Genomic DNA, 14,848 nt, shown 5'->3' with positions numbered 1-14,848 from the left:
ACAAGTTTTTTGCACTTCCATTGGAAGTATAATGGATATTCGAACTTGGTGTTCACTTAGTCTTGAAAGTAACTTCTGTCAGATATCTCGCCATGTCTTTGAAGTTTGAACTTGCAAGAAGAATTAAGTTAGCTTATGCTGAAAAAAAAACAACAGCTGAAAAGTGAACACTACATTGTTTCTTGCAAATTTTCTTTAATTGGTTATAGATGAGATGATCATTTCTGCCTATCATTGTTAATTTATACTTTGCTTAAAAAGAGTCTGTCGTCATGTTAATCACAGGGACTTACTGGTCCCTGTGAAACATGGTCTTCTAGGCGTCATCTCAAGTAATTAGGAGTTGTTCAGGAGTGGCTATGGCATATGGGGATTACTGGACTTGTGGCCAGACCAACGGCTAGTATTTTTGAGGTTTATCGAAAAACCGCACAAAGTATCAGAAATCAAAGCAGAATTCATAACATAAGATCCCAAAGACATAGGCTTCGCCTTCCCAGACCTCCGACCAGGGAACAACCTCTCAGGCCTTACTCATGGGAAGAAGCGGTCAGGACAGCAATACTTATGGAATATCGAAAGGGAAACTGGTTTGGAGAGTGTAATACATACAGATTGTAGCGGCAAAGTTGTTCGCATCATAGGAAGCAATTCAGATGGAACAATCCTTCAGCTCAGCCCAGTGGCGGAGCTAGGAATTCAATTCATCAGGGTCAAAATATAATTTAAGAGGTCAATTGTGTTATTAATTTTTTTATAGGGGTCAATTCTGCTATTTTATCAGGGTCAATTTGATTTTTTTCCTAAAAATTCAACTAAATTTAAAATTTCACCAGGGTCAATTGACCCACATGCTTCTACCCTAGCTCCGCCCATGGCTCAGCCGCTTCTGCAGACCAACATAGAGCTTCCATCAGAGGACGAAGCAGAGGACTTGTTGACTGTGTTGCGATTCAATACGGAAATAGGGAAAAACCAAAGCTGGCATAGTCAATTTGTTTTAAGTCGAAGCAACATTAGTTGAACCCAGAGAGTTGTGTACAAGATACAAGATTCAAAATTCTTTACCTACCTTAGGCAGTGTACTAATGAGAGCTTTTCTGAAACTAGTTTTTAGAATATAAAGAATTACTCAGATGTTATCCAACAGTTGGTTTATTCCTGATATGTATACATTTTCTAAAAATTTCTCAGATTTTTAGTGTCCTGGGTGTAATTACAATTTACCCCTTGGATTTATTTTTTCGAATTTGATTAGAAATATAGGAAAAAAAATACATATCATCAAATTACAATAAACATCATCTTCCATAATCCACGTCACTAGACAGTTTTTTTTTTCTTTCTAGAATTGACAGTTTCTTCTTTATATCAAAAGAGAGAGAAACTGAAAGGATTTTCCTGTTCACAACCCGGAAAAAAAACTCTCTCTCTCGCTCGGCGTCAAACCCGAATTCCGCCAGCGATACTATGTCTTTCTATACTCTCTCGCCGTCATCTCTCGCCATCCTCGCTCGATATCCTCTCTCTCTCTCTCTCTTTATCATCACTGTCTTGTTCGTTTCTGTCTAAGGCGCCCTCGGTTTCGACTTCCGGTATGTGACGACTGAGTTATAGTACTTATGGAAAAACGAAAGGTCTCGTCGATTTATATGACGGCTGAGTTATAATTCTTTGTGGCTAAGTTATCAACAGAAATAATCTGAAAGCGGAAAACGAAAGGTCTCGTTGATTAATATGACAGCTGAGTTATATTACTTGACGAATGAGTTATTAAAAAAAATAAAACAAATGTATTACAACAAAAATACATTCGACAAGTTTTCACATTGTGCGCAACATGTTTACATCGCGAACATGGGTGTTGCTTAAATACATATTTGTGTTTTTTACCCAATTACCAGAAACAACAATTACCGGAACTCGATCCATGAAATAAAATGAAGATTCATGAGAAAATTAATAAGAATGAGTGTAATTAAAAATTTAAGAAGGAGGAGAAAAAAAGGGGAAGAACAAGGTGAAGAACACTTTTTAACCAGTTGAAGAACAAGAGTCGAAGGAACAAAGTTTCATATTTCCGGAGAAGAAGATGACATGGAATACTGACATGGATGATGCGTCCGAAGTGGCAAGTCAGCCATCAAGCGAACATGTAAATCAGCCTAATTAAATCAGCCATCAAATTCAACCGCTTAATGTCATAACTCAACTGAAAATTTGTAACTCAGCTGTATCGTTTAATAAGTCAGCCGTAACTAAATGATATTTTAGTAATTAATCTTTTGCTATTAAGTCAGTCGTAAAATGGCCGATTTGTCTTATAAGTCAGCTTATGACGCCTGAGTTATAGTGCTTAACCATAACTCAGCCGTAACGATATCTCATAAGTCAACTGTTGTTCATAACTCTGCCAGATGGAAAAAGTTAATTCAGCCGTGTCATAGTGTAACTCAGCCAAAATTTTGACAACTCAACCATCGGGTGAAAACTCAGCCGTAAGGACGGCTGAATTATATAATAACTCAGCCAGATTTCATTAAGTCAGCTGTAACGCTTGGTTGAGTTATGCTCTAAGTCAGTCGTTGAAAGATATCTTTTTGTGGTTCTTAACCTATGAATATGCAATCAAACAACAGACATAAGCTAAGATGAAGATGAATGATCAGGTGGAATGCAAGAGGTTTCAATTACTCTTATGCAGTTGCAATATAAGAGATGTCAATCCATAATGAGTAAGATGCAAGCAATCAGGATGTGAACACTTATCTAAGTTAAGCCAAATATAAAAGATGTTTTGTTCTAACAACCTAGTGATAATGATGAAATGTACAATGTGAAACTACTAAGATCAAAGACTAAATGCAAGGTGAACAGTGTAAATAAAACAGAAATGATCCTAACAAGGGCTAGAATTATACTAATGCAAGACAGTAATGCAACAGGATTAAACAGGAATGAAACTAAAAAGATGCATAACATAAACAAGAACTCTGGAAAGGAGCTCGAGCAGGCACTCGATCATATGCTCGATCGAGTGACAGGTCGAGTGGAATGCTACAAAGAACATAACCAAATTAAATAATCTAAACAAAGCAGGATGAAAGTAAATCAAACAGAAAGCGAATAACATTGATCAAATAGAAAAATCAATAAACACAGAAGGTCCTAGGGATGGATTCATGGGCTGGACTTGAGTTATAATTTCCTAAACTGATCAACAAACCTCAATCAACAAAGAGCTATCTCTAAACAATGATTCTCTAATACTTGTTAATCCATTCTCATGAAAATAACAATCAAGCTTAGATACTCCTAGATCTAGTTCTCACTAGCTATTACATATAAAAGCAGTCATTAAAGATCCAGATCATCATTTGTCAAAAACCACCCTATACAACCAATCTCTTGGGATAGGCACAGTAATCTCTAGCATTAGCTTTATCTAACAACTTAAACGTTGGTATGATGATAAGAAGCTTAGGATCTGTTCTTACCCTCTCAGATAGAAGAACAACATATAGCATACCTAATCTAGAAGAGATATTTAAACAATCAAGCTTGATCAGTCTAAGCTACCATAACTCTCATCCAGCCTAATCCATCCCTAAGATCCTAACACAATACTCAGAATCACTAAACATGATGAACAAAATCATAAACCCAAAAATCAATGAAACTTGCATGATTAGAAATATAAGACAGAGATCTACAATATTGAACAACGAAGTAAAATCAGATTCTCAATACCCAAAAAGTTACAGAAGAAACAAGGTAAGAAAATCTAAGGAAAGTACATAAAGGTAGATGATGTAAACAAAAAGCTAATATTCCCAAAAGGGTAAAAACTAGGTTTTTCTGATATTTTTCTCCCCTAAAGTGGCTTGTCAACGGCCATATAGTACAATAGTTTATATAGGAAGAAAGGGAAGCTCTAAAATGGCTACAAGACAAAATAGAGAGACGGCTCGGTCAACTCGACCATGTGCTCGGTCGAGTGCATGGTCGAGTCAGGTCTTCTCCTTTTTCTTTCAGTCGGCCGAGTCCCTCTCCTCACACGGTCAAGTGTCTGGTCGAGTGGACTTCCAGACCTTGGTTCTCTTCTGCTCTAGCTCCTTTGTCTGCTTCTTTTGAATGCTCCACTCTCCTTTAGCACTTCTCTATGCTCCATTGAGTCCTAAATCACCTGTTTATGCAAGAAACAATGCAATGCAATGCAAATCTATCTTAATGCATAAACATTCCTAAAACTACTCAATGATTACCAAACAAGCTAGTAAATCATGCAAAATGTGTAAATAAACTAAAGTAAAACAAGGTAAAATATATGCTAAGGTTCTTACTCTTACTTGCTAAGGTTCTTACTTGTGGAATGGGGTTTTCTCTCTTATTTGCTAAGGTTCTTACTCTTACTTGTTTCCCAAGTCATAAAGATTTTCACTAGAACCTTATTTGAAACTTTTACTATTCCCATTCTTTCACTTAGAGCTTGAATTTTCTTTAAAACACTTCTCTCCTAAAGACTTTACCCTTTTCTTTATTTTTTCCCTCTATTCTTTCTTTTTTGAACAAACCAAGTCCCAAACCCAGAATTTAAACCACCTAGTCCTATCTAGTTTGAAAAATGCAAACTAGAATGACAAAAGGTTTTATTCTTGTCAGTTCAAACCTAACACTTTCTACCAAGCTCAATCCCAAAATAGGCCTCACACACACAAGATATAACATGGCTTGAAAGAAAGGTTGGTTATGGGTGGGGAAAAACTGATTCAATGATGAAATCAGCTACTTGGATCAACCAGAGTGGTAAAAATGGGAAAGATGATCCAAATATGTATATAGTATCCATGAGTTTAAGCAATGCACAAACTGATATTTAAAAGTCAATATTAGGTTCTTATAAATAGGAAATGATTTCAAATCACAACATGCTTCAGTTTAGACAGAATACAATTTAAGAATTCTAGACTTGGTTCAATCTTATGTTTCTAACCACTCAACTAGCATCAAAGTACTATTAACTTGGGCATTGATCCTAGTTTAGTGAATTTAAACAAGTTAACAAGGTTAAACTCATCATAGATCCCTAATGCAAATATGAAACAATCCTATATGAAACATGCTTAACAAGATCCTAATATGCAATGCAAACTACATGAACACTGTCTTTTTAAGATTTTTGTAAAAAAAAATTCATTTTTTTTTGTTTTTTCTATGCCATAAATGAAATGCAAGTACTAAGAAAATAGAAAAAAATGTCAAATGCTATCTCAAACCCTTCCCCCAAACTTAAATTACACAGTCCACTGTGTAAGAGAAATTTGAAGGGGGATTTAAGTCTTTAAATAAAACAAAACAAGAAATGCAATAATATTTATAACGAAATGGTGATTGTGGTACCTCATGGGTTGTGGAAGAAGTTGTCTACAGCATCACTCATGTTGTCATAGGTGTAGTTGGGGTCTTGATTCTGGCTTGGAGATGGTGAAGCAGGGTACTCGACTATGGCCATCGGTTGGGACTCGATCGAGTGCTCTGTCGAGTGGTCGGTCGAGCTGGCTGGTCGAGTGGCCTGTTGTGGGTAGAATGGCTGACCTTGCTGCCCATAGTATTGTTGCAAAAGGGCTGGGTCCATGAAGTACTGTGGTGGAAAGGGTGGGTAAGTTTGACCATAGGGATAGGGTGGATAACCTGTAGGAGCTGGAAAGCCATAAGGAGGTCTGGACAGGTACTCGGTCGAGTACATTGGAGGTGCTCGGTCGAGTGGGTGCTCGAGTGCACTGGTCGAATGCCTCAGAAACTGCTGTTCTGTGCGAACTGGACTTCTCTCCCTCTGAATCGGCTCATGCAGCGAGGCTCTAGCTGGTATCACCGGGTTTTCAGCTCTAGACAATGCTTTAGTTGAGCTAATCCTCCTCAAAGGGCTATATGGTGCTGGTGATGAATCTCCACTTTTTAGCTCAAAAATTTCCTTCTTTAAACCCTTGATGGACTTAGCCATCTTCCCCATCTTTTTCTTCAATTTATCCACAGTCTTGTCATGCCACTTGTTCCACTTCTGTAAAAGTGTCACCCTTTTGCTTGTATCCCTAACTCCTCTACTATCTCTTGGACTTGGTTCATAATCTTCAAAATAAAACTGTTCTTCCCCATCAGCCATCTCCACATCTCTAGCTTGATCTTCTCTTACTTGGGCTGTACCATCAATCAAAAACTTAGCAGTTGGCCAAAAGTCAATGTTTAGCCCTTCCCTTATGGTGGTGAGTGGTTGATTGGGTAGAACAAGCTGAGTCTTCCCCACTGTAGGATGCTCAAAGTTGAAAATGTGCTTCCCATGGTGCAACTCTTTGGCTAGAATGAGGGTGGAAGTGAGATATTAGGTGTCTATCCATCTTGGTTTGGCCTTCTCTCCATGAATTGGGACATTGTCTGCTACTAGGATTGGAGTGATTATGCCTCCAATGGTTAGAACTCGAGTTGAGTTCCTCTTGTGTAGCTTGCTCATCCAACTTTTATAATAGATAAATTGGTCAATGAGGACGCTAGCCAAATCTGTTTCCACACTACTCCCAAGGATATGGTCCCATAAATTGCTTGTGTGATGATGCCGTAGAGTGCTACATCAATCCTCTTAAGCTCTCCCTCATTCAAGTTTCCAGTTTCCTTCCTAGCAAAGAAAGTGTTTGCTAAGGACTTGTGTAAGTACCTTAGGACTGGACTCCTTATCTTTGAACTCTTGGTCTTGGAGGAAGAGTAGAGCTTGTTATCTCCAATTGTTTCCCAAACAGCAAAGAGTTCTTCCTTTGGTATAACCATGTTCTCTTCACTTCCAACTTCAAATCCATAGAGTGTAGCTAGCTGATTGAGTGACAGCTCATACTTCTTGCCTTTGATGGTGAAATCAATGTAACCAGCTCCCATGTCTTGGTCCATACTTGTGAAGAGATGCAGCTTGATAGTGGCTAGAAATTCACAGCTCTCTTCTCTTTACCCCCTCCATGCACAATCCCATGAATTTGCTTAGATTGCATTTCTCAAAGAGAAACTCAACATCTTCAGCAATACCCAGATTCTCCATGGTTTTCCTATGTGGATATCTTGTTCCTTGGAAGCTTGATAGTAGGTTTTTCACCCAGGGTATCAATTCCCTATGCAGTTGTAGCATAAAGGGTTATCAATCCAAATGGTTGTTTATGCTAGCAGGAAGGATGCAATCAGAACAATGCAAGTCAAGCCAAGCAATTATGATTTTTATCTAACAATTTTAAAATAATAAAAGAAAAGAGTATAAACAAAGAACCACACGACCTAAGCACTCGATGCAAGCATTCGAGTACATGATCGGGTGGCGGTGATCCAGTAAGAAAATGAAATATGAACAACTCGAGGGGTTACTCGATGCAGGGTATCGTGTACCTGATCGGGTAAGGGATCAAGTGATGAATAAAAATGCAAGCAATTAAAATACGAAAGCTTCTAAGGATGGGGTAATCGAATCCTAAGTGCTCCTAACCAGTACAGATGCCTTACATGCCTCAAGCAAATATTTCCTAGACAATGAATCTCTAAAATTTTGTTAAAACACTCTCGTGATAGAAACAATCAACCTTGATCACTCCCCTACCCAACTGTCGTTGGAGAAACATGACCAAGCAGACATTAAGATCCGATTCATTATTGTCAGTAAACCCCTTACTCATCTAATCTCTTAAGCTAAGTGAGTAAACCTCTAGCATTGGTTGATTCAAGCATCTCATCTACACCTCTCGGTGGTAAAACACCTTAGATCTAATCTCACCCTCTCGGTCTGTTGACAGCATTAAGAACACCAATCTAGAAGGAAATGTATTAAACATATTCAATCAACTAAGACATACTAACCGATTAAGAACACAAAATCATCTATCCCATCCCTAGAAACTTTACTTCACTACTCAGAAATCATAGCAAGAAACAAAACAACAAATATGAAGGAAAATTGCATTATATTAAACGATAAAGTAGAAGGATAAGAGTACATGAAATAAATGTAAAGAAAATGATTAAAAGTTATGAAATAAAATCCAAAATAAAAGGGAAAAGTGTTTGAGTCTCTCAGTTCTCTCACAGAAGCTCTCGCTCTCTGGTTTGAGGGTCTGCGGCGTGCTCCTTTGCGAGGAAGAGGAGGAGGGGTTTATAAATGGAAACCCCTTTTACCTAGCTTCCCAGTCATGCCAGAGGGTCTACACAATGTGGTACACGAGGATGTGGTCGAGTTCGTCCTCGGGTAGATCCTCGGGTTGTTCTTTATGCTCTTGGATCCTCCTCGATCATGTTGGGGTTCGGACTTTTTCTTCCAGCTCGATGGCTCCTTCGGGTACATGCTCGGGTTTGTCCTTGTTTTTTCCCATTGGAGGCTCTTAAGCACCTGTTTTCATCCAAAATATGCAAATGCAAAAATGCCACACCCTAAATGGCCTAAAAGTGAATTCCTACAGTTAATGACCTAAAAATGCTAAGTTAAGGGTATGAACAATGCAAAATATGGACAAAAAAAGATGCTAAAAACATGTAAATTAGAGAGTTATCAGACCCCAAACTTAAATCTTGCTAGTCCTCTAGCAAGGAAGTAGGAGGGTGCGGTTTGAAATGGGGACTCATAACCTTTATATGCTAAGCGAAGGATTCAAGCTATAGTCATTGAAGATAGTTTAATGGTGCTAAGATCAATCAACATACTTACAAATATTTTTCTATGCTTATTACCATGCATCGATCTAGTTCAACCTCCATCTAAAAGTAAAGAACATCTCTTTCACATTCAATCTTAGATAGTCTACCATTTTCTCATTCACTTTCTTTCTCTTTTTTTTTTTTTATCAAACCCCTAGAATTATACTACCCACATCCTTGATTTTAACTCTTCTTTTTTTTTTACTCCCTAACGTTTAAATTTTAAACTTCTAGCTCTCTTCTCTCTCTCCCTTTTTTTTTTCTTTTCTTCCTTTGCTAAACTCCTAATATGTAGATATGTTTTTTTTTCTTTCTTTCTAGGAGACTATAGCAAACACTTTTTCTCTTATTGTATTGTTTTTTTTACTTAGAGACTTAGAGCTAATTGATTCTAACCTTAGGGACTTCTCTTTTTTTTATATATATATTCCTCAACCCAACCCCAAATAAACATACTAACCACCTATCTTTCAAAACCGAATCTATTAGCTAGTTAAAATTCTAACTTAGCTAAATCAAGAGGCAGTTCTTCGTTGTTCTCAATACTCAAAAGGTTTCACAACCTATAACACAATGAAAAATGGCTCACTCAACATCACAACAAGGTTTGAAAGAAAGGTTTGGGTTCATGGGTATGACAAATAAATCGGGTTAAACGAAAAAGATTGGTAAAATGGAGTGCTAACCCGAATTTAGAGTTACCATGAGCAAGTATTCAAGTTCCATAAACAAGACAATTAAAGTTCAAATTAAATCCAATAATATAGAGGTGTTCCACAGTTCAAACAAGTGGAGGAAGCATTCAAAAGACACAAGGTTCTAAGCAAAGATTTTTCATTTGTTTTCAAAGATTGATCTAGCAACAATGAACTGTGATTAAAGGCTATAGCTTCAATCCTAAGGTTTGATTTTAAACAAGGTAATTTTAATCATTGTCCCCTAAGATGCATATGCAACAATCCTATATGAAGCAAACTAGACTCAATCCTAATACGTAAATGCAACTACATGAACACTTTTTTTTTTTTGGGTTTTTCGATGCACATAGATGCAGACTCAAATGAATAAAACTAGCATACAAAAATTTGAAATAAGAAAATTAAGAAAATAAAATATAATGTTAAAAATATTCTAGGACTCTCCCCCAAACTTAAATTACACAGTCTCTGTGTAAATAAAAGTTGGAAAGAGAATCCAAAAATCACACAAAATGAAAGAAACTAAATGCAATGTTATTTACAAAGATCGGATGAATTGGACACCTCATGGGTTGGTGAAGAAGGAGGTTGCAGCAGCCTCCATACTCGCCAACGTGTAGCCAGGGTCGTCTCCGGCTTCAGCAGGTGCCGGTGTTTGCTCGTCAGAGAGCTCGGTGATATGCACGAACGACTTACTCGAACCAGCATCCGAGGGGTTGATCAAGGGGGGTACCGCGTAGCTCATCGCGTAGGGCATCAAATAGTATGATGGGTATGGCGGAAGAGGTAGAGAATGATCACCCGTATAGCCACTCGCAGGGTGCATCGTATAAGGCATCGTGTATGGCATCTGGTAAGGCGGAGGGAAAAATCCTGAGTGATCACCCGATTGTGTGCTCGATGGATGCATCGGGTAGTGCATCGTGTATCCCATCGGGTTAGGCGCCGGATAGGCGTCTAAATGGCTTTTCCGCGATGCGTTCTTGTCTGGTGACATCTCCCTCTGCTTGGGGTTCGTATGATGATGCTCGGTAGGGCTCTGGAGGTGGCAGTCCTCGAGTTCCTCCTAGTTGTCCGCTCCTCCCTATCCAAGTTGGTGCGTATGCCGAGTTAGGAGCTGAGTCACAGCTTGCCTTGTCTTGCAGCTCCTTGATCTGACCTCCCATAGTCTTCACCGAACCGGTGAGATCCTTCACCTTTCTCACGAAATACTTGTTCATCCTCTTCAGCCATCCGATTCTCTTGTGAGATTCCCTCACCCCAACTGGTTGCTTTTGAGAGCACACATGCTCCTCAAAATCGAAATATTCCGAGCTATCTCCCTGTCTTTGACCAATTTCCTCTCTCTTCTCAGCTTCGGACTCCTCCTCCGGGTTGTACAACTCCTCCAAAGGCGGTGCAAAGTCGATGTTGTCTCCTAGCCAAACCTTGGTGCATATTACATTGGGTAGGATCATTTGGGCGGCTCCGGCGGTTTGGTGGACGAATTTGAAGAGCGTCATGTCGTTAGGCCTCTCATAGGCCAAAATTCTCGCCAGCACAAGGTAGTCTACGTCCAACCATCTCGGATTGTGTACCACTCCTTTCAAGGGCACATCGCATGCCACTAAGATCGGTGTGACCAATCCTCCAATGAATATCTCTCCGCCTCCTTCTTATCTCTTAACGGCCCATGACTTGAGGTAGAGGAACTGATCGAGCAGCACAAACACCATGCTAGTATCCGCAACATCTCCAACTAGCGGTGTACCATCCCTAGCATTGTCCAAAACTCCACACAATGCAACATCCAGCAGCTGGAGCTCGTGGTCATTCACATTCCCAGTCTCCTTTCTAGAAAAAAGAGTGCATGTGAGGGACTTGCGAAAATACCTCAAGACAGGGCTCCTTATTTGAGCGGATTTGGAGCTTGTGGACTTGTAGGGGAGCTTGTCTCCTATTGTAAGCCATAGGGACCTTATTTCCTCCTTGCTAACCTCCATTCCTTCTCCATTACAAGCGTTGAAACCATACAGTTTCTCCATCTCCTTGAAAGTGAGCCGGTACTCCTTGTTTCTCACGGAGAAGGTGATGAACCCGATACCCCCATCGGGTAGCAGGGTCGGGTGGTCCTCAAAGTAGTGCAGCTTCAAAGTGGAGAGAAAGTGGACCGTCTCCTCCTCATAGGCTTCAAGGTGGGATCGCATCATTTGGCCCAGGTGGCACATGTCAAACAAGAACTCAACATATCTAGTGATCCCCAACTGCTTCATGGTCTCACGATGAGGGTATCGGGTACCAACGAAGCTCATCTTCCGGAAGACTTTGAAGAGTCTTGCCGGAGTCTCCACCTCCTTTTGCTTCAGCCTCCGCGAGGCTTGGCGTGTTCTCTCTCTCTGCTCCTCTTCTCTCTCTCGGTTCTCCTCCTCTTCTTGTTGATCCTCTTCCTCAGCTGCTCTCTCAGCTACTTTCTCAGCCTTCTCTGAAGCCGGTCTCTTCCCTCTTGCAACTGCAGCTCTACTCCTTGAANTTGTGGACTTGTAGGGGAGCTTGTCTCCTATTGTAAGCCATAGGGACCTTATTTCCTCCTTGCTAACCTCCATTCCTTCTCCATTACAAGCGTTGAAACCATACAGTTTCTCCATCTCCTTGAAAGTGAGCCGGTACTCCTTGTTTCTCACGGAGAAGGTGATGAACCCGATACCCCCATCGGGTAGCAGGGTCGGGTGGTCCTCAAAGTAGTGCAGCTTCAAAGTGGAGAGAAAGTGGACCGTCTCCTCCTCATAGGCTTCAAGGTGGGATCGCATCATTTGGCCCAGGTGGCACATGTCAAACAAGAACTCAACATATCTAGTGATCCCCAACTGCTTCATGGTCTCACGATGAGGGTATCGGGTACCAACGAAGCTCATCTTCCGGAAGACTTTGAAGAGTCTTGCCGGAGTCTCCACCTCCTTTTGCTTCAGCCTCCGCGAGGCTTGGCGTGTTCTCTCTCTCTGCTCCTCTTCTCTCTCTCGGTTCTCCTCCTCTTCTTGTTGATCCTCTTCCTCAGCTGCTCTCTCAGCTACTTTCTCAGCCTTCTCTGAAGCCGGTCTCTTCCCTCTTGCAACTGCAGCTCTACTCCTTGAACGAGAGGTTTGGATCTCCCCTTGCTCTTCTCCACCAGCATCAGAATCGACCTCCTTGGGGTCGGTAAGGGTTCTTTCGGACGTAGACAGGTCCCTACGCCGAGGAGATTGGCGAACAGCACTCCCCATTAGACTCGGTGAGCGAACTCAGTGGTCTACTCGATCGGTTGCTCGAGCACCGGATCGGGTGACGGATTGGGTTGAGCATCGGGTTGGGAAAGCAAAACGTCCAGCCTGCAGTTGGGAATGTGGAACGTTTCCTCTCCCTTGGGACTCTCGAGGTTCAGCGGTATCAACTCTGGTTGTAGCAGCGGCGGAGGTTGATCTTCTCCCCTTCCTTTGGTAGGTTTTCGCGTTTGACTCCATGTTTGAATCCTTGAGAAGAAAAAGCTAAGCCTCGAGGTTAATAGGGTTAGTTCCCAAAGAAATCGAATGAGACTTGAGATCGAGAGAGAGTAGAAACTATGGAAACTTAAAGATTTAGGGTTGAGAGAAGACTTATCGGTGATAATGAGAGAGAAGGGTTTCGTAACCCTTAAATAAGCTAGGGTTGGTGGTTGGGCTTCGCCGAGAGTGGGCTTGCTTGTGGAATTCGGACTCCACTCGCCATCCGAGCAGGGACACGATCATGCGCGTCGAGTACGGTGTCGGGTTGACCCTCGGGTTCCTCAATTTCTCTTTATAACTTTTCCATTTTTTTTTTGTTTTAAATTTGCAAAAAGAGAAAAATAAATAAAACAAATAAACTAGAATTAAAAGATACATTTGGGACTTTCTCCTAAGTGAGCTTGTTTCAAGTCACTAAGCTTGACTCTTCACGCTCCTTAAGCATGGGTCTTTCAGGGAGAGGTTCTGGAGTCCTCTCCACTGTAGCAGGCTGGTTGAACTGATTCTCCAGGTTTTGTCCAGGTTCCAAGGCAAATGCGGTGTTGACTTCCTCAAGATGTTTGACTTTTCTCTGCTTTGTCTTAGTGGAAAAAGCTTGACCATCAATGGTTGGCCTCTTAATCCCCTTCTTCATATCAAACTCCATCTTGAAGTGCTCACCATGCTCAATTCTAATCTTTCCTTGCTTCACCTCAATCACAGCGCCTACTGTTGCCAAGAATGGGCTTCCTAGAACTAGTGGATCGTCTGGTTCCTTGTCCATATCAAGGATCATGAAATCAGTAGGAACTTCCACCCTTCCAATCCTGAGTGGCAAGTCTTCTAGGATCCCAATAGGATGTCTGACTATTCTATCAGCTAGAACCAAATACAGACTACTTGGTTTAAAACTGGTGAATCCCATCTTGTTGGCAACTGACAGTGGCATAATGCTAACTGAAGCTCCAAGGTCGCACAAGCAATTCTTGAAAATTCGGAGTCCTATCGAGCATGGCAAAGTAAAGGAGCCAGGATCCTCTAATTTTTCCTTGATTCGCAGCTCAGGATCTAAGGACACTCCACTCCTAAGAATTTCAAACCCAATCTCCTTGACAGCCTCCCTAACCTCATTCTCCAGCCGAGCTGCCTCCCAAAGTTCGTGTGGTGGCAGAAGCTTAGGAGGTGGAGTTCTACGCTTGGCCATACGCTCTGCAAGCGCCTCCAGTTGGATGTCAAGTGCAGCATTGAACCTATCCTTTAGTTCCCCTTCTGCTGCTACAGGTGGTTGAGGCTGACCTCTCGTTTCAACATCTACTCGATGAATCATCCGATCACCCTCATCGGGTAGGTCATCGGGTTCTGCTTCGGGTGGTTCTTCGATTTGTGATCCCCCAACCAGTGCTCGATCATCAACTCGATCAGTCTCCTCGAGTGAAGGCTCGGGTTCATACTCGGATATGTAGTACTTGGCCTCATTTATCATTGAGTGATCCCTATCCTCCCCATATTGAACATCACTGTCCTCAGTGAGGTAATCCTAATAGTCATCATCAACGAAGATGGCTTGGGCAGTGGCGTAATCCTTAGGGTTTTGAACTGCTTTTCCTGGGAGTTGGTTGATCTTTAGAGCCGGTTGGTTGTTGTGGTGGCTTTCTAGGTATCTAACCTTAGTATTGAGCGATTCGTACTTTGCGTTCAAATCATTGTATCTTGAGTCGATCTTGTTGCTCATCTCTTCGAACTNCCTATCGAGCATGGCAAAGTAAAGGAGCCAGGATCCTCTAATTTTTCCTTGATTCGCAGCTCAGGATCTAAGGACACTCCACTCCTAAGAATTTCAAACCCAATCTCCTTGACAGCCTCCCTAACCTCATTCTCCAGCCGAGCTGCCTCCCAAAGTTCGTGTGGTGGCAGAAGCTTAGGAGGTGGAGTTCTACGCTTGGCCATACGCTCTGCAAGCGCCTC

The sequence above is a fragment of the Camelina sativa genome, chromosome 13, assembly GCF_000633955.1.
Source record: "Camelina sativa cultivar DH55 chromosome 13, Cs, whole genome shotgun sequence".
Taxonomy (NCBI): Eukaryota; Viridiplantae; Streptophyta; class Magnoliopsida; order Brassicales; family Brassicaceae; genus Camelina; species Camelina sativa.
The sequence above is the reverse complement of the archived record's forward strand: the minus strand, read 5'-3'. Positions refer to the sequence as shown.